This window comes from Hevea brasiliensis, chromosome 2 (assembly GCF_030052815.1).
Source record: "Hevea brasiliensis isolate MT/VB/25A 57/8 chromosome 2, ASM3005281v1, whole genome shotgun sequence".
NCBI classification, from domain to species: Eukaryota; Viridiplantae; Streptophyta; class Magnoliopsida; order Malpighiales; family Euphorbiaceae; genus Hevea; species Hevea brasiliensis.
Genome location: NC_079494.1, coordinates 99,452,308 through 99,476,622, shown reverse-complemented (window position 1 = coordinate 99,476,622; position 24,315 = coordinate 99,452,308). Strand labels below are relative to the sequence as shown.

The window sequence follows — 24,315 nt, the reverse complement described above, 5'->3', positions numbered from 1 at the left end:
TCCAAACACTCTTGGTCAAATACAAATGGTGTGTCATGACTTAACAAATTAGACAAAGGTTTAGCTATTTTAGAAAAATCCTTGATAAAGCGTCTGTAGAACCCGGCATGTCCTAGAAAACTACGAATTCCCTTGACATTAGTAGGAGGAGCCATCTTCTCTATCACTTCAACTTTAGCTTTATCAACCTCTATTCCTCTGTTAGACACCAGATGTCCAAGCACTATCCCTTCCTAAACCATGAAATGACACTTTTCCCAATTTAACACAAGGTCAGTATCTGCACACCGCTGCAAAACTTTAGAAAGGTTAGCCAAGCATATGTCAAATGAAGATCCATAAACAGAAAAGTCATCCATAAAAACCTCCATTATATCTTCAATGAAATCTGAGAAGATTGCCATCATGCACCTTTGAAAAGTGGCTGGTGCATTACACAACCCAAATGGCATCCTCCTATAAGCAAAGGTTCCATATGGACAAGTAAAAGTGGTTTTCTCTTGATCATTTGGATGGATAGGGATTTGAAAAAACCTGAATATCCATCTAAATAGCAAAAATAAGAATGCCTAGCCAGTCTTTCTAACATTTGATCAATGAAGGGAAGTGGAAAATGATCTTTTCTAGTGGCTATATTTAATTTTCTGTAATCTATGCACATTCTCCAACTAGTCACTGTTCTTGTGGGAATGAATTCATTATTTTCATTTTTGACCACTGTCATTCCACCCTTTTTTGGGACAACATGTACTGGGCTCACCCAAGTACTGTCTGAAATAGGATATATGATCCCTGCATCAAGCAACTTCAAAATTTCCTTTTTAACAACTTCTTTCATATTTGGGTTCAACCTCCTCTGATGTTCAATATATGGCTTACAATTTTCTTCCAAAATAATTCTGTGCATGCAAAAGTGTGGGCTTATTCCTTTAATGTCATCTATGGTATACCCTAAAACTTTCCTAAATTGCCTCAACACTCTTAACAACTTATCAGCCTCTAAAGTACTCAAGTTTGCATTTACAATTACTGGATAAGTGTTATTGGTGCCAAGAAATTCATACCTGAGCTGAGAAGGAAGTTGCTTAAGTCCTACCTTAGGTGCATCTTCTTCCTTGAATGATGGTTGCTTAGATTCGACTTTTTCCTTTTGTGTAAGTTGAAAAACTGGAGCAGAAATGAATGGTGGACTACCCTCTAAATGTTGAGCATATGCAGCCACATGAGGGTTGTCATAATCTGTGCCTCCTCCATGAACCAAACAATTTTCAAGTGGATCTTCTGGATATCTCTTTCTGAAGTATTCTTCAACCAGCTCATCAATGATATCAATTCTCAAACAAGTATCAGCTTCAGAATGATGCTTCTTCATAGTGTTATTAATATTGAAAACCAATTGATCTTCACCAACTCTAAGAGTCAATTTTTCTCCCTTAACATCAATCAATGCTCCTGCTGTAGCTAGAAAGGGTCTTCCCAAGATAATTGGAATATTAGAATCCTCTTCCATGTCCAAGATGACAAAGTCAACAGGTATATAGAACTTCCCAACCTTTAGAGGCACATTCTCCAAAATCCCTTCAGGATACTTAATTGATATGTCAGCTAACTGGAGAGAAATGTGGGTTGGCTTAAGATCTCCCATATTGAGCTTCTCATAAATGGAGAGCGGCATGAGGCTAACACTAGCCCCTAAATCACATAAAGCTTTTGTAGAACATGATTCCCCAATGTGACATGGAATTGAAAAACTCCCTGGGTCCTTGAGCTTTGGAGGAAGTTTCCTTTGGAGGATAGCACTACATTCTTCTGTCAAAGCTACAGTTTCATGGTCTTCAAGTTTCCTCTTGTTTGAGAGAATTTCTTTCAAGAATTTTGCATAAGAGGGCATTTGTGAAAGAGCATCAATAAAAGGCACATTTATGTATAGCTTCTTCAAAACCTCTAAAAACTTTCCAAATTGCTTATCAAGCTTGGCTTTTTGAAATCTTTGTGGAAAGGGAAGCTGTGGCTTGTAAGGCTCTGGAGGTATATACTTCTCTTCCTTCTCTTCAATTTTCTCTTTACATTTTTCTGCACTCTCTTGTTTTTCACTTTCTTGTTTTTCACTCTCATTAGTTTCTTTCTCATTTTCTCTCTTCTCACTATTTTCACTCTTCTCATTGTTTACAACTTTCCCACTTCTTAAAGTAATAGCTTGACACTGCTCTCTTGGGTTTTCTGGTTGACTTGGAAGTTTTCCAAAAGACTTGGCACCTGAGGAAGATGCTTGTTGTGCAATCTGATTTTCCAGTATTCTGTTATGTGTTTGCATCTGTTCTAGCCTTGCTTTCATCTCTCTCATCTCCTCATCATGCTTAGTTTGGTTAGTAAGAATCTGTTGTAATAAAGCTTCAGTGGTGGAAGTTTTTTCTTGCTGTTTTGATGGAGGATTCATATTTTTCTGCTGAAAATTAGGCAATCGTTACCTATTTTACTGATATGGAATTCCTTGTTGCTGTTGTGGTTGAAAATTCTGATTTGGAACTTGACTTTGCTGATTTCCCCATGAAAAGTTGGGATGATTCCTCCAAGTTGGATTATAAGTTTGAGAGTAAGGATTCCCCATTTGTTTGTTTCCATAGTTACCAACATATGCAGCTTGCTCTCCATAGTCTACTCCACAGCTGGTAGTTCCTTCTGCATAAGCAACTTGTTGTGAACTTCCAGATGATGATGATGAACTAACCAACATACTCAATTCTTCTATCTTCTTAGCCAAGACATTTGTAAGTGCATCAAACTTTGCATTAATCATGTTGAACGGATCAAGGTCATACATTCTAGCAGCTTGCCTTTTTTGAGTTGGAGCTGGTCCTCTTAGACTACTCCAAAGATGAGTGTTCTTTGCAATTGTCGACACCATATTTTGGCCGATCCCCGGAATCAATAAACTTTGAAACCGATCCTCAGCACCAAATTTTCCTTTGCCAGCCAACTACATTTTTGACCTCTCTTTGCCATATTTTCGATCTCTCTTTGATAGACAGTCACATTTCTGATCCCTCCTCAAAGAATTGAATCAATGTTAAGTCCTCACATCAGTCAAATCCTTACCAGTCTATTAAATCGCTCACTGATCTCTCCGATCCGTTGTAGTATAAACAAAGTGAACTAGATCTTTTCTTACCAGTTTTATTGCCGATCTCCCTTTCAAAAGTTTAAGAGTTAAGGTTTTGGTCCGGTTTAATGAGGATTTCGATCTTAAGTGTTCAAGTCAAATTTCCAATTTTAATTAAGTCCCGATTAATGTTGATTCCCTATCGATCTCATGCTCATTATGTTTTCCGATCTCTCACACTTAGGTTAATAATCTCTTTCAGACAATCAAGTATTAAGTAATTTAGAGATTTTCCGATCACAATCATTCATTGAACAAAAGAGGCACTTCATTTCATTTCAAAAAATTTGTACAAGTCATTCGGCTGGGGGATCACCCCCAGCCTGATCTACATTTTGCTCATTTTCTCTCTCACCCTCGGCTTCCTCTTCGCTTTCCTCCTCGCCTTCGGGAGCCAGGTCGGCCATCCAAAAGAAGTCCTCCTCTGGGTAACGCTTTTGGAGCTCGGCCAAGAGATCCTTGTGAGCATTCACATAGGCACCGGCTATTCCTGTCACCATCTCTTCATCTTTTCCCTTAAGCTCCTCAGCAAGATGAGCGACCTGAGCAGCTTCGTTGGCCCGGAGTGCCTGGACTTCTCTAAGGGCCTGATCCCTCTCAGCCAGAACATGAGTCTGTTCGGCCAGCTTATCCTCATAGTACTTCACCCTTCCCTCAATTTGAGATATGTAATCTTGAGCGGATGAGAGTTGGGATCGGAGGGATGCCACTACTTGACTCTTCCTTTCGACTTCTTGACTCTTTTTCTCGACCTCCTTACCCAGGCGGTAAGCCTTTTCCCGAACTATGTGCTGGTTCACCAGGCACTCTACATTCAGACTCATGGAGCGGGTTAGGATATCGTCAAGATTGTCCTGAGACAGTCTGTCCCGATCCTCCCGAAGGCAGATGGAAGACCCCAAAACTTTGGCAAAATCGGGGTTCTCCCGAACAGTCCGGTTGTTCTCTAAAGAAGTGATCAGCACTTGGGCTCCACGAGAAGAGGGCCTCGCAGGAGGTCGAGAACGACCCCCTTCTGTGCTTGGAGCAACTGGAGGAGGAGGAGCCGGCTCTTCCCTTTGAGGAGGAGATCGAACAGCTTCTGTGATCGGCAGTCCCGAAGGTCGGGGTGGATCCCCTTGTATCTCCCCAGGTTCATGGCCCGGTGTTTGAAGTAGTGCCGAACGCTTCATCTCCTTTATTTTCCGGGAAATCTCTCTCTCCTTCTTCCGCTTCCTGGAACCTTCACCACCCGCCATACCTACACAAAAAAGAGGTCATTGAGATCGCTAAGGTCCGAAGATCTGAGAAATAGAAAATACCGATGCCAAGATCAGAGAGCTGAAGCCCACGCTTTTCGCCCGTGATCAACTCCATCGTCCAATGATGCAGCTCGGCAGTCACTGCATCTAAACAGGAGTACTTTTGAGTGGCAGCTTGATTCTTCAGCTCCATCACTATTAGGTTTTCCTCCTTGTTCAAGGTAATACGCTTCGGAATCAAGGGCCCCTGGTGCCACTAGCTACGGGGGAAGTCCTCGAAGCAGGTCGGATTTTTGCTCCTCAAAATGAAGAAGCGGTTCTTCCAATTCTTAAGGGAGGAGGGCAGATCGGTGAAGAGCCCGCAATGAGGCTTCGCCTGAAAGAATCAATGCTCGTCGTCTTTTCGGCGAGTTAGCTGTCTTGATTCGGCGAACACCTTAGCCGTAGGTCTGATTCCCTTAGCTCGGCACAGGCCTCGAAAGGCTACCAAGATCCGCCACGAGTTAGGGTGAATTTGGGCGATGCACACTCGGTGGAATTTTAGGACCTCCTAGAAGAAGTCGTCCAGAGGGAACCGAAGACCAGCCTTTAACTGTTCCTCGTATACCATCACCATGTCATTCTCTTCAAAGGAGTGATCGGCTCGGTGATCGCGTGACACCGGATAAGTTCATATGAATTGGGCTCTATGTTGTACTCCTGGCTAAACGACTGCAGATCGGTTTCTTGCAAGATCGACGGCAGCTCGTCCATAGGAAGATTCTCCCTCCCCGAAGGAGGTGCATGCCTTGATGGTGCGATCCGCCCCCGAGCTGGAGCGGAGACCCTAAGAGGTTCTGGTTGTGCGCTCGGCCCGACCACCTCTTCTTCATCAGACGACCATGAAACATGGACGGAAGGTGGGCTTGCCGCTCTCTGACCTTCGGCGCCGCTCATTTTTAAGAAAAACAAAGAACTTAAAGCTAAAAGAAGGATTAAAACCCTTACCGGAGCTTGAACGGAGTCGGAAGAGCTTGAAAAATCGGGAGAGTTTTGGAATTGCTTGCGAGAGACAGAAAATGGCATAAAGTGAGAAACTGGCTAACCCCTACCCCTATTTATACTCGTTCGAGCATTTAATGCTCACGATGTCCCAGGCAATGCATCGGTTAACGGGATTCGCCAGCTGTTCTGACACGTCTCTCAAATTCCATAAAGAGAACGGCTAATTAGAGATCGGCATATTAAGATAAATGTTTCGAATTGCGGATCAGTTAAGGGTTGTTCAGTTAGGAACCAGATCGGATAAACACATCAGAGATCGGAAAATAATCAGTGCAATAATAATAAGATAACAATTGACTTTTATTTCCAAAAGATCGGATTACATCGTTTGGGCGATCTCTAGGGATCGGAATAATAGAGATCGGAAGATGCGAGGTCAGCATGAGAGATCGAAATAGGAGCGTGGGAGGGGTCGGAAGGCAAAAAGAATAAGACAAATCCCAAATAACCATCGTCAGAATCAGAGCCGAGGTAGTTAAAGCGTGGCGGGCATTTAAATCTCCACCGCACGCCTAAGAATCGCCCGCAATCTTGTGAGTGCGAGTATGTCATGACAGTCCTGTGCATCCCAATCTCCACCATTGATCTCACTTGTAAGGACAAGCTCGGAGCCCTTGGATCAAAGAAGAAGGCGACAAGACCAGCGCCTTTCACTCCCGGCCCTCGGATCACCTCGGACAAGAAGATTTGGGACCGTCAGATTGAAAGAAGAAAAAGACAAATATTCTGAAGAGGGATCTCGGCCATTCATTTTGATTCTCTTTAATTCCTGAACATCCGATCATGTCCTTCGAAATCTTGACCCTCCATCTCCCTCAAAATAAATCCTGACCCTTCATGGGGAGCACCCGATTCCTATAAATACCTGCATGAAAAATTGTTCAGGGGACGGGCAAAAAAAAAAAGAGAGGTAGTTATTATAGCGGAGGAACTCTGAAACTTCATTCAGTTTGTTACTCTGCTACTTAGAAGTGTTGATTAAAAAGACTTTTGAAACTAGTTTTCTGAAGTGTTTTCTTGAAAAGGATTCACGAATCGAACTCTACATTTTCAGTTTGTTCATTATCTGGTCACACTCTCACTTTCAGCCCTTTATCATCTCTGTTTTCATTCCCATTGTCCAAGCTCAACTTCATTCCACTCGGTTTTTATCTTGATCTGATCGCATTTTAGCTAAGCACCCTTCAGTTCACAACGAACATCAGCCCTCAGGCTAATCAATCCGCTGCCTTATCACTATTTGTCACCCCGTAGTTATTTCAATAGATTTGGCTCCTTACAGGTAAGAACTCATATTGCTGTTTTATTAACTGTTTACTTTTACTTTTCGCACTTTCTTTATTCTTCTTATGTATGCGATTTTCTCCAAGTTCATTTTGTGCAAAAGAACCCCAAAGAATGTTACTCACGAGTTATCTCTTTAGTGATCAGTCCATCATTTTATTAATCTTCGTCATTTCTGAATGCAAGTTTTCTAGCTCCTAGTAGCGTGTAAGTGGTTGGGTAAAACGTAGGTAACTGCAACTTAAGGGTCTCTTTTAAAAGAGAGAGCCTGAATAACACGTCAGGAAAATAGCCAAACTATTAGGCTGATGTAAACGGCAATTCGGCAAGATGCCATAAAGTGGAATAAAACCAAAGTAAACGAAACAGAATAGATCGGACATTAATAGGTATTGGTAAGTTGACTACATGGAAGGTCGGTAAATCAAGTCTAGTATTCCCGTTTAGTCACAAGGTATCAAGAAGCCTTATTCCCAGCATCTTTGAATGCCAGAATCCTTAGCTTTAGGCTCTTATGACATGTAGCTGAAATTAAAATTCGGGAGATCGGAAAAGTCCCTTTCAGGCTCCTGTTAATCTAAAAGAGATCGGAGGAGAGTTCTTATCTGATCTCAACTCAAAATTTTAATAAATATTAAATAGAGATCGGAGGAGAGTTCTTATCTGGCCTCAACTCAAAATTTTAATAAATATTAAATAGAGATCGGAGGAGAGTTCTTATCCGGTCTCAACTCAAAATTTTAATAAACGTTAAATAAAGATCGGAGGAGAGTTCTTATCCGGTCTCAACTCAAAATTTTAATAAACATTAAATAGAGATCGGAGGAGAGTTCTCATCCGGTCTCAACTCAAAATTTTTAATGATTTAAAAGAGATCGGAGGAGAGTTCTTATCCGGTCTCAACTCAGAATTTTAACAAATATTAAAGAGTTCGGAGAAGAGTTCTTTATCCGATTCTTAAATTAAATTTTAATAAAATATTCCTTTCAAATAAAATTAACATACAACAGTAACTCACTAAGGTTGTCTCATTTACTTATGTATCTGGGTGATCCAAATTTAGTGAAACATCAAATGTTCCTTTAGTCAAAAGGATTAACATGTCCATTCAAGCCCTCCTAACTAATGCAAAATTAAATCTACTTACCCTTATTAAGGGACGAGGTGGGGTGCCTAACACCTTCCCCACCCGTTTACGGACCCCGAACCTAGAATCTCTGTCTTGAAGTGGTTTCATTTCAATCTATTTTCACAAATGGTTTTCTTTAGTTTCCCTCAAAATTAAAGTGGCGACTCCTCACTCCTTCCCACTTCAGTGAGGGTTCGTTCAGGCGACCGCAAAATCCCTTGCGACAGCTTGGCCACTCCACTGGGGAAATGATATCCGAATTTAACCCCGGTCTAGAGGTCTAAAAAGTAGATTTAATTTTCCAATCAAATTATAGTTAGGTGGGCTCACCCGGCGATAGTTTACATGTTAATTTTTGTTTATTCCTACTAACTGTTCCTCTTGTTTTGCTTGTTTTATCCTCCTACAGTGCTCTTCGTTTCAAAAAAAAAGGAAAAAGGAAAAATGGAAAGAATAAAATCCCCCTGAATTGGGAAGAGGTAAAGGTGTCCCTTCACACACTGAACACTCACACGATGTCCTCACACACTTCGGTCCTATACCCAGGCTTTCTTACCCTATTAGGAAAGTAGGAGGGGGTCATGTAGCGGTACCCGTGGGTTTTACCCCGTTAGTATCCGTGAAGGCTTCTGCTCAGATTGAAACTCGTTCTATCCACTGTGATACTCGTGGAATTTTCCCGATAATATCATGGTTATAGAACGGGGCTCTACTGTTACAGTAGGGGCAATTTGGGAACCTGTGGCTTTTAGAAAGTTAGACCTTGAGCTAAACTATCACAATAGCTGAAAGCCGTAGTAAGCTACCTTATAAGATAGAACTGTCCAATTAGGCAGCACTCATCCGATATCAGGAGTCTCCCTATCTTAGGACAAAAGGGGCATACTTACTCTTACCCTGTTCTGCTTTAATTTCCTTTTGTTCATTTTTGTGAGGGTAATCTTGAATTCTACTGAAACACCTACACATTTTCCTACTTTGATAAATGTGTATGTGTCACCCTGCCAACAGTATGATTCAAAATTACCCAAATTTATCTTGCTAACGAGTTTTTCCACAGGCATCATCAAACCAAGAGTCTGTGAAAAAGATAAGGCATCATTTTTATCATGGCATCCTTGAGTCAGTAGGCAGAAGAAGTTCTTAAATCAGAACAAAATGCTAAACAATTGTTTAGCAAAATTATGAATGAATAGTATAACTTTCGTAGGAACCCCCTCGCTAGGGTTATGCGAAAAATTGGATATGCCATATGGACAGGTATCATAAGACGCGCATTCAATCCTGTCGTTCACAGTCAGACTATTGAATGATGCCATGATAAAATTAATGCAATCATCCTTCAGCAGATTTCATTTTGGCTCCCAAATGCCACTGTATCCTTTGTCTGAACCAGGACCTTTACTTTTTTTACGAAATTCAAAATTCACTAAAAGCTTTTATTTATTTCCCTCACAGAAAATCAAACATTGCTTCAAACAAGGCAAGTCTGACCAAGCACACGGTTCAGCCCAAGCGAGTGTACTTAACAAGATCCCGAACAAAAAAGATAATGGAAGATCAGGAACAAGTACAGAACCTATAAGGACAGGTTTCTGAATTGAAGGATAAGGTCTCAGAACTTATGAGACTAATGAGGGAGATGTCCCAAAATAAATCCACTTCAGGACCTAACCTACCATTACCTCCCCCACCACCTACAACAATGGATCCTCACCAAGCTTCAACCTCTTTCACCTTTCAGTCACCTATCCCGGACCCGACAATCACTGTCAATCCGGCCACCATAAATAATGACCCATCTTTCCCCTATTATCCAGCTGTTTCTAATCCCGAACCATACCCTTCAGCCCTAGTCCCTCCAGTCCACTCCACCCCTCATCTCCCAACCGGAGGAGCATTTCACGCAGTAGGAGCAGAACATAAGACCAAGGAAAATGAAAAACTGTCTGCTCTAGAGGAAAGATTAAGAGCAATAGAGGGGCCGAACATGTATGGTTCAGTCGATGTGGCATCACTGAGATTGGTGCCAGATGTGGTGGTGCCGCCAAAGTTCAAAATCCTGGACTTCGATAAATATACCAGGAACTCAGACCCCCGCATTCACCTGGCCACCTACATTGCCAAAATGTCTGCCCTAATAGAGGACGATCGACTCCTAGTCCACTTCTTCCACGAGAGTCTCTGCAGGCGGCCACGAGATGGTGCATTCGATTGGGCGAGAGCAAATTGCGCTCTTGGAAGGATTTGGCTGACGCTTTCCTAAAACAATACAAGTTCAACTGCGACGTGGCCCTCACAAGGAGAGATCTCCAAAATTTGGTGCAGAGGGACAGGGAAAGCTTCAAAGAATATGCTCAGAGATGGATGGAGAAAGCAGCGGAGATATACCCTCCAATTCATTCTGTCCCTCATTTCCCAGTTGGGGGAGTACCTCACACAACAGGAGGAGAAAGTAAGATGAGAGAAAATGAGAAGCTGTCCGCTCTGGAAGAGAGATTGAGAGCTATAGAGGGCCTGAATATGTATGGCTTAGTTGACGTGGCATCACTAAGATTAGTACCGGATGTGGTGGTGCCGCCCAAATTCAAGGTCCCCGATTTTGACAAGTATACTGGGAATTCGGACCCTCGAATTCATTTGGCCACCTATATTGCCAAGATGTCCTCTATGACAGATGATGACAGACTGTTAATCCACTTCTTTCACGAGAGCCTCTCTGGAGCAGCCCTGAGGTGGTGCGTTCAGTTAGACAGGAGCAGACTGCGCTCCTGGAAGGATTTAGCCGAGGCCTTTTTGAAGCAGTACAAATTTAACTGCGATGTGGCCCCCACAAGGAGGGATCTTCAAAATCTGGTGCAGAAAGACCGGGAAAGCTTCAAGGAGTATGCCCAGAGATGGAGAGAAAAGGCGGCAGAAGTACATCCCCCGGTGACCGATAATGAGCTATGCTCTCTATTTATCGAAACTTTGAAGGCTCCCTACTTCAACTTGATGATTGGGAACACTTCCAACAGCTTCTCTGACATCATACAGGCCGGCGAAAGAATTGAGGCCAATCTAAGAATGGGACAGTTGCAGGAGTTGGCTGAGAACCCTGCGAAAAAGACTGCCAGCTTTGGCAAGAGGAAGGAGGGTGATGTGCATTCCGTCACCCGTCAAAACAATTATTCCCCATTCCTTCAAAATAATTATCGGCCATATCCTCCCCCTTATGGCCAAACAGTCACCAACATTCCACCTTCTTTCCCTAATTATCCACACCCACGCCCACAATACCCTTCACCTACAAATTACCAACCAAGACCATCTCTTCCTCTCGCCCAACCAAGACCACCACAAAACAACCCAAGACCTCCAAGGAACCCTGATCCACCTCTTCCCCTACCTCTCAGTGAAATATATCGATACCTTGTCGGTATAAACCAAATTGTACCAGTCCCCTTAGACCCAATCCAGCCGCCGTATCCCAGGTGGTATGATGCCACTGCCCGTTGTGAGTACCATGGAGGGGCACAAGGGCATTCAACCGACAACTGCGGTGCACTCAGGGGGAGAGTGCACGCTTTAATCCGAAACGGGTGGCTGAAAATTGAGGGAAATGGTTCCCTCCCCAATGTTACCTCAAATCCACTGCCTAACCATAATGCGGGCAGTGGTGTAAATATGATAGAGTCTGATGGAGAGAGGTTGGCACCAGAGGTAGACGAGCTCATCCCTCATTTTGAGGGGATTTTTGCCATGGCAGTAAGAGAAGGCTACCTTTGCCCCCGGATATCAGGGTCGGGAAAAGATACGGGATGTCCTTACCATGGAGGGGCAGCTGACCATGAGCTGCGAGATTGTGAGGGATTCAAACAAGAGGTCCAGAACTTGTTATCCCTCAAAGTTCTGAGATGCCAGACAAAGTCAAAGATGGAAGGGGGAGTGAACACCACTAGATTCAGCCAAACTGCTTCTACCTCCAAACCCAGAATCACCTTCTCACCCCCAGTAGCCTCACCGCCAGTAACGGTTATCCGAACTCCGCCCCAGCTCCCTGTCACCAATACTCATGCTGTCCCTTGGAACTATAATTTCCAAGTTTTCACTCAGGGAGCGTCAAGCAGTACATCCCCTCCTAATCTTGCCTCACCTCCGGCACCACCAAAACCATGTTTTGCTCCTCACGAGCATTTCAGAATGACTTATGCTGGACCTACCAGCAACATTACTCCCCAGAATAATCCTCAACCTGTCGCTACCACAAAAACCTCCTCGCATGAGCAAGAAGTCGAGTTCATAACTCGAAGTGGGAGGTGTTACGTGAACGAAGAAAAAGAAAAAAGAAAAGGAAAAGTAAAGATGGGAGAGTCATCAAAGAATGCAGAAGATGAGGTTGAGAAGGCAGGGGAAGTAGAGCCTGCTGAGCATAAAGAAGAGGAGGAACTGCTGCTCCAAATAATGAAACAGAACGAGTATGATGTGGTGGAGCAGTTGAGAAAGACACCTGCCCGAATTTCACTGTTATCACTGATCCTGAGCTCGGAAGTCCACCGACAAGCCTTGCAGAGAATTCTGGATCAAGCCTTTGTAAACCCCAACATCACACCGGGGCAGTTTGAGAAGATAGTAGAACAAATCCAGGCATCCAGCTTTGTGGCCTTTTCTGAAGAGGAGGTAGACCCTGCAGGCTTAGGGCACAATAAAGCTCTGCATGTAACTGTGAAATGTAAGGGTTGTATAGTGGCCAAGGTCCTCATCAATAACGGATCAGCTTTCAATGTACTGCCTAGCGCTACCTTAGCCAGGCTTCCGGTCGACCAATCGTATATACGTCAGAGTGCTATGGTGGTAAGAGCCTTTGACGGTACCAGGAGAGAGGTGCTGGGAGACATTGACTTGCCAATCCAAGTCGGTGCATGTACTTTCAACGTCACGTTTCAGGTGATGAATATTGAGCCGGCCTACACTATGTTGTTGGGGAGGCCGTGGATCCATTCTGCGAATGCTGTTCCTTCAACTTTGCACTAGAAAATAAAATACATTAAGGACGGCAAAATCGTCACTGTAAGGGGTGAAGAAGCCATATTGGTCACCAAGCCGTAATCACTTCCTTATGTGGAAGCGGCCGAGGAGTCGTTGGAGAGTTCTTTCCAGGCCCTTGAGTTACAAGATACCGGGAAGGAGGGTGCTATGGCTATGGTGGCCAAAGTGATGTCAAAGAATGGATATCAGGAGGGCAAAGGCTTGGGCACCGCATTGCAAGGGATTGTGGAGTCGATACCGGCTATCCAGAAGATAGGCCGTTGCGGATTGGGTTATGAGGAAGATGCTCTCATGGATGGGCGATTCTGGATGAGAAACAGACTTCGAGATCAGAGATTCGACCAGAAAATCGGGAGAATGAAAGTAGTCTCGAGAATTACGGATGTATTCACTAAACCGGTCATTGACAGTCCGGCAGATGTGGAAGAATCACCTGATGACCCATCCATCGATGTCATTCACCTGGGTTCCTTCTACGAAGCTCTGGTCTCGCCAAAGGATCGAGGGCAAGAACTGGACAACTGGACGGCGGAGGACATCCCTGTACTCAATTTCGAGTAAAGTACCTTTGGTTATCTACACTTGATCATTTTGTCCATGATGACAAGTGTAATATTGTAAATGTACCTTTTTCTTATGGCATAAATATTAATGAATTAATAGCGCATTTTAAATCCAATTCTTTCCTTTTGAATTTCATCCTTATAATATGTTCCATTTTTATTCATTCAGGACCATTCATCAATTAACACCTAATAATCCAATAGACTCAGAAATTCCTCTGATTAATTTTGAAATCCCCATAACTGCCATTACTTCAAGTGATTCTGAGGAAGACCTTACAGAAGAAAGCAATGAAAAAGATGAACCCTCCCTAGTGCCTTGTGAAGACGAAACACACACCATAAATTTAGGCACAGAAGAAGTAAAAAGGGAACTTAAGGTAGTGGAGAGTGAAGAATTGGGAGATATGATCAGTCTGCTTAAAGAATTCCTCGACGTATTTTCCTGGAGCTATGATGATATGGTGGGTTTGGACCCTCAGATAGTGACACACAAAATTCCCTAATTAGGGGCAGTCGATAAAGCGAGTTAAGGAGAATGAATCCGACACCTTGCTTAAAGTTCGGGATGAAGTCAAGAAAGCGATATGTGACTGGGTTCTGAAGTGGTCAAATATCCTCAATGGATAGCTAACGTCGTCCCGGTAATGAAGAAGGACGGGAGAGTTAGGGTGTGCGTTGACTACAGGGATCTTAATAAAGCAAGCTTGAAAGACGATTTTCCTCTCCCCCACATTGATGTGTTAGTTGACAATGCTGCGGGATTAGGCAGGTGTTCATGTATTGATGGAGCATCAGGGTACAATCAGATCCCGATGGACGAGGAAGACAAGGATAAGACTGCTTTCATCACTCAATGGGGAGTGTTTTGCTATCGGGTCATGCCTTTCGGGTTGAAGAATGCTGGTGCTACCTACCAGCGCGCAATGGTCACATTATTCCACGATATGAAGCATAGAGAGGTGGAAGTGTATGTGGATGATATGATCATCAAATCCCGGGGAGAAGAAAATCATGTGCAGGTACTGAGGAAAGTATTTGAGAGACTCAGGAAATATCAGTTGAAACTGAACCCTGCCAAATGCATATTCAGAGCTAGGTCAGGAAAATTGTTGGGGTTCATAGTGAGCGAAAAGGGAATAGAGGTAGATCCAGATAAGGTTCGAGCTATTCAAGAGATGCCATCCCCAAGAACAGAAAGGGAGGTGCGCAGTTTTCTGGGAAAATTGAACTACATATCAAGATTTATTTCCAATCTCACCGCTAAAGCCGAGCCTATTTTTAAACTGCTCCGAAAGAACAACACCACCCAATGGGATTCAATTTGTCAAGAGGCTTTTGAGACAATCAAGCAGTATCTGTCAAACCCACCAGTATTGGTTCCACCCGTGGCAGGAAGGCCTCTTATCCTGTATATGGCAGTCCAACATAACTCAATGGGGTGTGTTTTGGGACAACATGATGATACTGGCCGAAAGGAGAGGGCTATTTATTACTTGAGCAAGAAGTTCAATGATTGTGAGTCAAGATACTCTTTCTTAGAAAAGACTTGCTGCGCATTAGCCTGGACAGCGAATCGCCTCAAGCACTACATGCTGAATCACAAAACATGGCTCATCTCCAGGATGGATCCTATCAAATATGTATTCGAAAGCCCATTCGTGCCAGGAAGGATAGCTAAATGGCAGGTCATACTCTCCCAATATGACATAGTCTATATGACCCGGAAAACGGTGAAAGGTAGTGTAATCGCTGACCTCCTAGCAGAAAATCCTATCCAGGATTATGAAGCTTTGGATTTTGAGTTCCCTGATGAGCATATTAATGAAGTAGACTGCGAAGAAGAGAGGCCAACCGATGTATGGGAAATGTATTTCGACGGAGCTGTCAATTTGTCCGGTAATGGAATTGGAGCAGTGTTGATATCCCCGGATGGAAAACACTTTCCGATAGCTGTCAAGTTGAGGTTTGACTGCACCAACAATTTCGCGGAATACGAAGCTTGTATGATGGGACTACAGGCTGCCATCGAAATGAAAATCAGGAAGTTGGAGGTATATGGGGACTCAGCCCTGATTATATACCAAGTCAAGGGAGAATGGCAAACCAAGGATCCCAAGCTAATCCCATATCAGAAGTACTTACTGGAGCTGATTAAAAAATTCGAAGAGATCTCTTTCACTCACCTTAGTAGAGACAAGAATCAATTTGCTGATGCTTTAGCTACTCTAGCCGTTATGGCTCAAATCGAAGAAGGGCAGATGGCTCAGATATTGAAGATTAAGGCAAGGAATGAGCCAGCTTATTGCTTCATGATTGAGGAAGAACCCGACGGTAAACCTTGGTATCATGACATCCTGGTCTACTGCAGAACCAGAGAATTCCCCTCAGGGGCGAACCGAAACGAAAAGAGGATGCTTCGGAGATTGGCATTGGGATACTTCCCCAGTGGTGAAACCCTATACAAGAGAGGGTCCAACGGTGAACTGTTGAGATGTGTGGATGCAAAAGAGGCGAAGAAAATCCTTTTTGAGACTCATGAGGGAAATTGTGCAACCCATGCCAATGGGCACATGATGGCTAAGCAAATCATGCGACGGGGATATTTTTGGACTACAATGGAAAAGGACTGCATCGAATATTTCCGGAAATGCCATAAGTGTCAGATCTACGCATATCCAATAAATGTTTCGCCTCACAAATTGTTCAACCTCGCCTCACCATGGCCTTTCGCAATGTGGGGCATCGATGTGATTGGTCCCATCAACCCTAAGGCATCCAATGGGCACAGATTTATCCTAGTAGCAATCGACTATTTTTCTAAGTGGGTTGAAGCCACATCATATGCCCATATCACGCAGAACACGTTCCTCAAATTCCTCAGAAATAATATCATCTGCCGGCATGGTCTCCCCAATGAAATCGTCACTGACAACGCCAAGAATCTGAATGGCCCGAAGATCCAGAAATTGTGTGATCAATACAAAATCCGACACCTCAATTCCTCCCCATACCGTCCCCAGATGAATGGAGTGGTGGAGGCTGCGAACAAAAATCTCAAGAGAATAATCCGGAAAATGACGGTCACGTATAGGGATTGGCATGACATGCTTCCCTACGCTCTCCATGCATATCAAACTTCTGTAAGAACCTCAACTGGGGCAACTCCATACTCACTGGTTTACGGGATGGAAGCGGTATCACCTATTGAAGTTGAAATTCCTTCCCTAAGGATTCTGAAGGAATCAGGGATTGATGAGTCGGAATGGATCCAGTCAAGGTTGGATCAGTTAGACTTGCTGGATGAGAAAAGGTTAGCAGCAGCATGTCATGGGCAGTTATACCAGATGAGAATGGCTAGAGCATTTGACAAAAGCATTCGCCCACGCGAATTCCAACCCGGGGACCTAGTTCTGAAGAAAGTGCTGCCGAATCAAAACGATCCCCGGGGCAAATGGTCGCCAACCTACGAGGGACCTTATGTGGTTAAAAAGGCATTTTCTGGAGGAGCCTTAATTTTGACCCACATGGACGGTGAAGAGTTTCCGAGACCTGTGAATGCTGACACCATCAAGAGATACTATGCCTAAAAAAAAAAGAGTAGGAGTGAAAACCCGAAAGGGCGCTCCTAGCAAAATGTGTAAAAGAAGGCGAAAACCCCGAAGGGGCACTTTCTGTAAAACGAGTGAAGGATGAAAACCCGAAGGGGCATCCTGAAAAAGTGAGTAATCCAAAAAAAAAAAAATCTAGGGGTGAAAACCCGAAAGGGCATCCCGAGAATAAAAAGGGAGAAATAAGGAATGGGGGGGCATGAAACCAGGATGAAGAGGGAACTGTCATGGCATGAGGCTTCAAGAACTTGAAATAATGGCATTTAAGGGATTTCAAAATCAGCCAAAGGGAATATGTGAGATCTATCCTTGTACCCTTCCTCTTTGAAACTTCTTCTTTGTTTATATTAAACCGTAATAAAATCACACTTCATTCCCCATGTTTCTATCTTTCCATTGTATGTATCTTTCTGCAATCTCGTTATTTAATGCGCTATTTAAATCAGTTAAAATTTTTGCCATAAGATTAGGATCTAACAATCGATAACCTCACATACTTTACTATGAGATTTGCAGGGAATGACCAGGAAAAGGGTATATGAAAGGAAATAGGGATGAAAACCCGAAAGGGCATCTAACAAAAAAAAAAAAAAAAAAGAAAAGAAAAGAAAAAAAACTAGAGGTGAAAACCCGAAAGGGCACTTCTAGTCATATGGACGAAGGGGAAGTGAAAACCCGTAAGGGCGCTTTTCGGGAAAAAGTCAAAAACGGAAGAAGAGCATTTGAAAAGTGGGGTCATAGGTCAAGTCTTGCAACTCGTCCTCCATTAATCTTTGGCCTTCGGGATTCTGTTAAGTACACTTCATTGGGGAAGAACTTCTAGTGTCCGGATTAGGCTTGCTTTGTAAGAGCAATTTAAATTTCCTGTTATCAACCTCTGGTTCCTTGATCTAAGTTGATTTTAATTTCCTGCAATTTAAATTTCTTGTTATCAACCTCTGGTTCCTTGATCTAAGTTGATTTTAATTTCCTGCAATTTAAATTTCCTGTTATCAACCTCTAGTTCCTTGATCTAAGTTGATTTTAATTTCCTGCAATTTAAATTTCTTGTTATCAACCTCTGGTTCCTTGATCTAAGTTGATTTTAATTTCCTGCAATTTAAATTTCCTGTTATCAACCTCTGGTTCCTTGATCTAAGTTGATTTTAATTGCCTGCAATTTAAATTTCCTGTTATCAACCTCTGGTTCCTTGATCTAAGTTGATTTTAATTTCCTGCAATTTAAATTTCCTGTTATCAACCTCTGGTTCCTTGATCTAAGTTGATTTTAATTTCCTGCATTTACATTTCCTGTTATCAACCTCTGGTCCCTTGATCCAAGTTGATTTTAATTTAACTTTTGATACTGACCCCTAGGTCACTGACTTAGGTATGCTTTAGTTTCGGACACCTAATCGTCCAAAATACGGGTCTAAATCTTTACATAATTCCTACACAGGAAATTTTTCCCTTAATAGAAATTATGTAAAGAGGGGCAGCTGTCGACACCATATTTTGGCCGATCCCCAGAATCAATAAACTTTGAAACCGATCCTCAGCACCAAATTTTCCTTTGCCAGCCAACTATATTTCCGACCTCTCTTTGCCATATTTCCGATCTCTCTTTGATAGACAGTCACATTTCCGATCCCTCCTCAAAGAATTGAATCAATGTTAAGTCCTCACATCAGTCAAATCCTTACCAGTCTATTAAATCGCTCACCAATCTCTCCGATCCGTTGTAGTATAAACAAAGTGAACTAGATCTTTTCTTACCAGTTTTATTGCCGATCTCCCTTTCAAAAGTTTAAGAGTTAAGGTTTTGGTCCGGTTTAATGAGGATTTCGATCTTAAGTGTTCAAGTCAAATTTCCAATTTTAATCAAGTCCCGATTAATGTTGATTCCCTATCGATCTCATGCTCATTATGTTTTCCGATCTCTCACACTTAGGTTAATAATCTCTTTCAGACAATCAAGTATTAAGTAATTTAGAGATTTTCCGATCACAATCATTCATTGAACAAAAGAGGCACTTCATTTCATTTCAAAAAATTTGTACAAGTCATTCGGCTGGGGGATCACCCCCAGCCTGATCTACATTTTGCTCATTTTCTCTCTCACCCTCGGCTTCATCTTCGCTTTCCTCCTCGCCTTCGGGAGCCAGGTCGGCCATCCAAGAGAAGTCCTCCTCTGGGTAACGCTTTTGGAGCTCGGCCAAGAGATCCTTGTGAGCATTCACATAGGCACCGGCTATTCCTGTCACCATCTCTTCATCTTTTGCCTTAAGCTCCTCAGCAAGATGAGCGACCTGAGAAGCTTCGTTGGCCCGGAGTGCCTGGACTTCTCTAAGGGCCTGATCCCTCTCAGCCAGAACATGAGTCTGTTCGGCCAGCTTATCCTCATAGTACTTCACTCTCCCCTCAATTTGAGATATGTAATCTTGAGCGGATGAGAGTTGGGATCGGAGGGATGCCACTTCTTAACTCTTCCTTTCAACTTCTTGACTCTTTTTCTCGACCTCCTTACCCAGGCGGTAAGCCTTTTCCCGAACTATGTGCTGGTTCACCAGGCACTCTACATTCAGACTCATGGAGCGGGTTAGGATGTCGTCAAGATTGTCCTGAGACAGTCTGTCCTGATCCTCCCGAAGGCAGATGGAAGACCCTAAGACTTTGGCAAAATCGGGGTTCTCCCGAACAGTCCGGTTGTTCTCTAAAGAAGTGATCAGCACTTGGGCGCCACGAGAAGAGGGCCTCGCAGGAGGTCGAGAACGACCCCCTTCTGTGCTTGGAGTAACTGGAGGAGGCAGAGCCGGCTCTTCCCTTTGAGGAGGAGATCGGACAGCTTCTGTGATCGGCGGTCCCGAAGGTCAGGGCGGATCCCCTTGTATCTCCCCAGGTTCATGGCCCGGTGTTTGAAGTAGTGCCGAACGCTTCATCTCCTTTATTTTCCGGCAAATCTCTCTCTCCTTCTTCCGCTTCCTGGAACCTTCACCACCCGCCATACCTACACAAAAAAGAGGTCAGTGAGATCGCTAAGGTCCGAAGATCTGAGAAATAGAAAATACCGATGCCAAGATCAGAGAGCTGAAGCCCGCGCTTTTCGCCCGTGATCAACTCCATCGTCCAATGATGCAGCTCGACAGTCACTGCATCTAAACAGGAGTACTTTTGAGTGGCAGCTAGATTCTTCAACTCCATCACTATTAGGTTTTCCTCCTTGTTCAGGGTAATACGCTTCGGAATCAAGGGCCCCTGGTGCCACCAGCTACGGGGGAAGTCCTCGAAGCAGGTCGGATTTTTGCTCCTCAGAATGAAGAAGCGGTTCTTCCAATTCTTAAGGGAGGAGGGCAGATCGGTGAAGAGCCCGCAATGAGGCTTCGCCTGAAAGAACCAATGCTCGTCGTCTTTTCGGCGAGTTAGCCTGTGCAGTTCGGCGAACACCTTAGCCGTAGGTCTGATTCCCTTAGCTCGGCACAGGCCTCGAAAGGCTACCAAGATCCGCCACGAGTTAGGGTGAATTTGGGCGATGCACACTCAGTGGAATTTTAGGACCTCCTAGAAGAAGTCGTCCAGAGGGAACCGAAGACCAGCCTTTAACTGTTCCTCGTATACCATCACCATGTCATTCTCTTCAAAGGAGTGATCGGCTCGGTGATCGCGTGACACCGGATAAGTTCATATGAATCGGGCTCTATGTTGTACTCCTGGCTAAACGACTGCAGATCGGTTTCTTGCAAGATCGACGGCAGCTCATCCATAGGAAGATTCTCCCTCCCCGAAGGAGGTGCATGCCTTGATGGTGCGATCCGCCCCCGAGCTGGAGCGGAGACCCTAAGAGGTTCTGGTTGTGCGCTCGGCCCGACCACCTCTTCTTCATCAGACGACCATGAAACATGGACGGAAGGTGGGCTTGCCGCTCTCTGACCTTCGACGCCGCTCATTTTTAAAAAAAACAAAGAACTTAAAGCTAAAAGAAGGATTAAAACCCTTACCGGAGCTTGAACGAAGTCGGAAGAGCTTGAAAAATCGGGAGAGTTTTGGAATTGCTTGCGAGAGACAGAAAATGGCATAAAGTGAGAAACTGGCTAACCCCTACCCCTATTTATACTCGTTCGAGCATTTAATGGTCACGATGTCCCAGGCAATGCATCGGTTAACGGGATTCGCCAGCTGTTCTGACACGTCTCTCAAATTCCATAAAGAGAACGGCTAATTAGAGATCGGCATATTAAGATAAATGTTTCGAATTGCGGATCAGTTAAGGGTTGTTCAGTTAGGAACCAGATCGGATAAACACATCAGAGATCGGAAAATAATCAGTGCAATAATAATAAGATAACAATTGACTTTTATTTCCAAAAGATCGGATTACATCGTTTGGGCGATCTCTAGGGATCGGAATAATAGAGATCGGAAGATGCGAGGTCAGCATGAGAGATCGAAATAGGAGCGTGGGAGGGGTCGAAAGGCAAAAAGAACAAGACAAATCCCAAATAACCATCGTCAGAATCAGAGCCGAGGTAGTTAAAGCGTGGCAGACGAAATCTCCACCGCACGCCTAAGAATCGCCCGCAATGCTGACAGGTGCCAGGGTATGTCATGACAGTCCTGTGCATCCCAATCTCCACCATTGATCTCACTTGTAAGGACAAGCTCGGAGCCCTTGGATCAAAGAAGAAGGCGACAAGACCAGCGCCTTTCACTCCCGGCCCTCGGATCACCTCGGACAAGAAGATTTGGGACCGTCAGATTGAAAGAAGAAAAAGACAAATATTCTGAAGAGGGATCTCGGCCATTCATTTTGATTCTCTTTAATTCCTGAACATCCGATCATGTCCTTCGAAATCTTGACCCTCCATCTCCCTCAAAATAAATCCTGACCCTTCATGGGGAGCACCCGATTCCTATAAATACCTGCATGAAAAACTGTTCAGGGGACGGGCAAAAAAAAAAAGAGAGGTAGTTATTATAGCGGAGGAACTCTGAAACTTCATTCAGTTTGTTACTCTGCTACTTAGAAGTGTTGATTAAAAAGACTTTTGAAACTAGTTTTCTAAAGTGTTTTCTTGAAAAGGATTCTGAATACTGGAACTCTACATTTTCAGTTTGTTCATTATCTGGTCACACTCTCACTTTCAGCCCTTTATCATCTCTGTTTTCATTCCCATTGTCTAAGCTCAACTTCATTCCACTCGGTTTTTATCTTGATCTGATCGCATTTTAGCTAAGCACCCTTCAGTTCACAACGAACATCAGCCCTCAGGCTAATCAATCCGCTGCCTTATCACTATTTGTCACCCCGTAGTTATTTCAATAGATTTGGCTCCTTACAGGTAAGAACTCATATTGCTGTTTTATTAACTGTTTACGTTTACTTTTCGCACTTTCTTTGTTCTTCTTACGTATGCGATTTTCTCCAAGTTCATTTTGTGCAAAAGAACCCCAAAGAATGTTACTCACGAGTTATCTCTTTAGTGATCAGTCCATCATTTTATTAATCTTCGTCATTTCTGAATGCAAGTTTTCTAGCTCCTAGTAGCGTGTAAGTGGTTGGGTAAAACGTAAGTAACTACAACTTAAGGGTCTCTTTTAAAAGAGAGAGCCTGAATAACACGTCAGGAAAATAGCCAAACTATTAGGCTGATGTAAACGACAATTCGGCAAGATGCCATAAAGTGGAATAAAACCAAAGTAAACGAAATAGAATAGATCGGACATTAATAGGTATTGGTAAGTTGACTACATGGAAGGTCGGTAAATCAAGTCTAGTATTCCCCGTTTAGTCACAAGGTATCAAGAAGCCTTATTCCCAGCATCTTTGAATGCCAGAATCCTTAGCTTTAGGCTCTTATGACATGTAGCTGAAATTAAAATTCGGGAGATCGGAAAAGTCCCTTTCAGGCTCCTGTTAATCTAAAAGAGATCGGAGGAGAGTTCTTATCCGATCTCAACTCAAAATTTTAATAAATATTAAATAGAGATCGGAGGAGAGTTCTTATCCGGCCTCAACTCAAAATTTTAATAAATATTAAATAGAGATCGGAGGAGAGTTCTTATCCAGTCTCAACTCAAAATTTTAATAAACGTTGAATAGAGATCGGAGGAGAGTTCTTATCCGGTCTCAACTCAAAATTTTAATAAACATTAAATAGAGATCGGAGGAGAGTTCTCATTCGGTCTCAACTCAAAATTTTTAATGATTTAAAAGAGATCGGAGGAGAGTTCTTATCCGGTCTCAACTCAGAATTTTAACAAATATTAAAGAGTTCGGAGAAGAGTTCTTTATCTGATTCTTAAATTAAATTTTAATAAAATATTCCTTTCAAATAAAATTAACATACAACAGTAACTCACTAAGGTTGTCTCATTTACTTATGTATCTGGGTGATCCAAATTTAGTGAAAAATCAAATGTTCCTTTAGTCAAAAGGATTAACATGTCCATTCAAGCCCTCCTAACTAATGCAAAATTAAATCTACTTACCCTTATTAAGGGACGAGGTGGGGTGCCTAACACCTTCCCCACCCGTTTATGGACCCCGAACCTAGAATCTCTGTCTTGAAGTGGTTTCATTTCAATCTATTTTCACAAATGGTTTTCTTTAGTTTCCCTCAAAATTAAAGTGGCGACTCCTCACTCCTTCCCACTTCAGTGAGGGTTCGTTCAGGCAACCGCAAAATCCCTTGCGACAGCAATTTTCTCCAATAGCTCATAAGCTTCATCTTCATGCTTCATAATAAATTCTCCTCCTGTTTGAGCATCAATAATCCCTCTAATTGCAGGAGTGACATTTGTGTAAAAATTCTAATTTATCATCCATTTCAGAATGGCATGATGTGGGCATTGTCTCTCTAATTCCTTCCATCTCATCCATGATTCATAGAGAGTTTCATCTTCTCTTGGTCTGAAAGCTGTCATTTGATTCCTCAATTCTTGAGCTTTTCCAGGTGGAAAATATTGTGCAAGAAATGCATCAGTAAGTTGCTCCCAATTTGTGATGGAGTTGTGAGGTAAAGAGTCAAGCCAATCCAATGCTCTATCTTTCAAAGAGAATGGGAATAGCTTCAATCTTGCTGCATCATCAGACACCCCAGGTTGTTTTTGCATATCACAGATCATAGCAAACTTCTTCAGATGTGTGTGTGGATTTTCAGAAGGATGTCCCCCAAATTGAGAATTTTGAATCATTTGAAGAACTCCAAAATCCATCTTGTAACTATTTGCATCAATTCTTGGTCTTGCTATACTTTCTCTCAAGTCATCAAAACGAGGA

General features: G+C 43.1%; 1 non-coding gene across 1 annotated transcript; it reads left to right on the top strand.

Moving 5' to 3' along the window:
- The first annotated feature begins 23,868 nt into the window (after window positions 1-23,868).
- On the top strand, window positions 23,869-23,975 carry LOC131178038 (small nucleolar RNA R71). The gene has a single exon (XR_009147169.1). It is a non-coding gene; the product is annotated as a small nucleolar RNA R71 (small nucleolar RNA).
- Window positions 23,976-24,315: the final 340 nt, after the last annotated feature.